The sequence below is a fragment of the Nannospalax galili genome, unplaced genomic scaffold, assembly GCF_000622305.1.
Source record: "Nannospalax galili isolate Female #2095 unplaced genomic scaffold, S.galili_v1.0 scaffold1436, whole genome shotgun sequence".
NCBI lineage: Eukaryota > Metazoa > Chordata > Mammalia > Rodentia > Spalacidae > Nannospalax > Nannospalax galili.
The window spans coordinates 654,036-657,727 of NW_008338997.1; positions in this window are offsets into that span (position 1 = coordinate 654,036).

A 3,692-nucleotide genomic window follows, 5' to 3' on the forward strand; every position below is an offset into this window, starting at 1 on the left:
AACAGAGAGACCCTGCCTCAAAAAAAAAAAAAAAAAAAAAAAAAAAAAAAAAAAAAAAAAAAAAAAGCCAAACTTTGCTTTCGGAACTCAGATGGGAGGAACAAATTCACGTTTTCTGCAATTTAGTGAAGAGTATGGATGGGAGAGACTGATTGCCACACTTCCATGTAACAGAGAGGGCCAAATGGGACTGAGCATTTGATGGTGGTAGGAGTTGCCAAGTGACCAGAGAGGCTCTAGGAGCCTCAGGAGGACTTCAATAGGCAGAGGTGACTTCTACCACTGAGCCAAGAGATGCAATCTTAAGGGACTCGGAAGCCAGGCAGACAGGAGGAAAAAAATTGGTGTCCTTTCCTGGAGACCTCAAGGAGATGGATACAGCTCAGTTGGAAGAGAACTTGCCTAACATACAAAACCCTGGGTTTGATCCCCAGCATCACATAAATCAAGTGAAGTTGTGAATATCTGGGAGGTAGAGGCAGGAGATCAGGAGTTCAAAATCATCCTCTGCTATTTAGAAAGTTCCAGGCTACCCTAGGCTACAGGCTACAGTCAGTTCCCCTCTGCCCCAACACACACAGAGATGGGAAAAGTGCCACATGTTTTCAGAGTTTCAAGAGAATGAGGAACGTGTATTAGCTCCTGAGTTTGGTAAGCTTTGGTCTCTGAGGAACTTAATTAATAAGAGCTATTTCATTAGTGTGTTCTCAGAAATAATTTAAGAGATATTTATTTCAGTGAATGAATCTCCAGCATGTCCTGTAGGGGGCAGTGTCACTTGCACAGGAGACTTTCCAGTACTCTATAACTTGCTCTCATTTTCACTTACTGGTCAAGGCACATACACATAACTGTTTTCAGTAGTTGCACAATCAATTCATAGTGATTCTATGACAGTTTAGCCAATTCTTATCCCACTGATGGACAATACCAGGAATTCCCGGAGTTTGTCCCTGTGATGAGGCAGTAAAAGTCCTTGGATCAGGTCTGGGGTTGAAGCTCAGTGGTAGAGTGCTTGTCTAGCATGCACAAGGACCTGGGTTCAATCCCCAGGACCCTCTCAACACAGCTAAAGCTTGAACATGTGTCACCAAGTTGGCTTAGTGGGTAAAAGCACTTGATAGCCTGATTTTGATCCTCAGAACTCACACGTTAAAAGGAGAGAACCAACTCTCACAACTTGTCCTTTGACCTCCATATGTATACTGTGGCAAGTCAGAACACACACACACACACACACACACACACACACACACAAATAATAATTTTTATAATATATGAAAATATACCCTTGAGGGTTGGAGATATGGTTCAGCAGTTAAGAGCCCTGGCTGCTCTTACAGAGGACCCAGTTTCAGTTCCCAGCACCCACGTGGCAACTAACAACCGCCTATAACTCCAGTATCAGGGGATCTGATGTCCTCTTCTTCCCTCCATGGCTATTATGCAAGTGTGGTGCACTTAAATACACGAAGGAGGGGCTGGAGAGATGGCTCAGCAGTTAAGAGCACTGACTGCTCTTGCAGAGGACCTGGATTCAATTCCCAGTACCCACATGGTGGCTACAAACCATTGTTAACTCCAGTTCCAGGGGAATCTGAAGCCTTCTTCTGACCTCTGTGGCATTGCATGACATAGGTGCACTCACATACATGCAGACAATACACTCATATACATAAAATAAATAAATATTTTTTAAAAATAAATACATGAAGACAAAGCCTTTATATGCACAAAACAAAAATAAATAAATAAATAGAGCTGTCTTCTGACCTCGACTCTTGTGCCGTAGTACATGTGCTCCCTCACTCACATATACATACACAATAATAAAATTAAAACATTTTAAAGCCACAGCAGGATGGGCCCAGAGTGGAAGTGGGATTTAAGCCTAGGTCCTTGGAACTGAGCTTCAAACAGGAAAACTGAGCTTCATCCAGGATGGGAGAACCTTTGGATTCCCAGGAGCCTGTGTCCTGCGTCCTCATGACCAACGGCACTGGGAGCATCAATGGTAGCTGGAGGAACATTTCAAGATGGAACCCTACCCTGACCTGCTGACATGGAGGCTTGCAAGGTCCTGGCAGCCAGACTGAACTTGAGGAGCAAGTTCATCCAGCACATGGTCAAGCAGGAACTGAGGCCACCCAGCCCTGACCTGTGCCCCTCTGCCAGGCTCAGCATGATGCCCTGTGCTTACCATGGGTGGCACTATTGCTGCTGTAGGCAAAGCTGGCACTCCAGGCCTATCAACTTGCCCAGACATGAGCACAGCTGAAGATTCTCCTACCGAGAGAATTGGGCCCAGTGGGGCCAGAGCCCCTGCCCTCCCCAAGATGCACCAGGTTCAGGGAAACACTGGCTACCTTCCACAGACTCTGTCTCTGCTTCCACACCTGGGTACCAAGATGGTAAAGATGGCAGGTCAAACAAACCAGGTTCCCAGGGCTGCTGCATCTATAAGGAGGAGTTCTGTACACCCCAAAGGGCCACCCCCCCCCAGGGGCCCAGCTCAGTAATTTTTGTCTGTCTGTGCTGATTTCCCAATCAGCTAGAGGTGGCGATGGCAATTTTAGTTTCTCCCAGAAAGGTCACCTGTGGGGCATCTTCTTGATTGTTCAGTGATGTGGGAGGGCCCAGCCCACTGTGGGTGGTGTCACCCCTGGGCAGGTGGGCCTGTGTTGCATAAGAAAGCAGGCTGAGCAGGGGCCAGGGGAGCAAGCCAGTAAGCAGCGTTCCTCCATGGCCTGTGCTTCACCTCCTACCTCCAGGTTCCTGCCCTGAGTTCCTACCTTGGGCTCCCTGATGAGCTGTGACCTGGGAGACGTAAGCTGAATAAACCGTTTCCTTCCCATGTTGGTATTGGTCAGAGTGTTTTGTCACGGCAATGGAGAAGCCAACTAGGACAAGCCATCAATTCTATATGTAGCAGAGGGGTGACCTTGAACACCTGATTCTGCTTCTAACCTTCAAAGGGCTGTTTTCTGTTTTTATTTTTTTTCTTTGATAATAAAATGAAATTATTGATAGACACCAAAAATAAATAAATAAATAAATAAATAAATAAATAAATAAATAAATAAAAGCTAAACAATTGGGCTGCTAATATAGCTGAGGGGCAGAGTGTGAGACCTTAAATTAAGTTCAATTCCCAGCTCAGTGGGGGAATACCAAACAAATAAGGTTAGTGCCTTTTTCTTAATAATAATCATAGTGGCCCAGGCCTTTAATCCAGCAATGAGGTAGGCAGAGGCAGGTGGATCTCTGAGAGCTCCAGGCCAGCCAGAGCTACATAGTGAGCACCTGTCTCAAAGAAAAAAAGAAAAGTGGGACTGGAGAGATGGCTCAGTGGTTAAGAGCACTGACTGCTCTTGCAGAAGATGAATTTGATTCCCAGCACCCACATGACAGCTAACACCTGTCCCTAACTTCAGTTCCAGGGAATGTGATGCCCTCTTCTGACCTCCATGGGCATGACATCGGTGCACATACATACATGCAGGCAACACACATAAAATAATAATAAAAAAGTATTTAAAAAAAAGAAAAATAAGCCAGGTGTGGTGGCACACACCTTTAATCCCAGCACTCGGGAGGCAGAGGCAGGCTGATCCCTGTGAGTTCAAGGCCAGCCTGGTCTACATAGTGAGTTCCAGGACAGCTGGGGCTACAAGGAGACCCTGTCTCAAAAA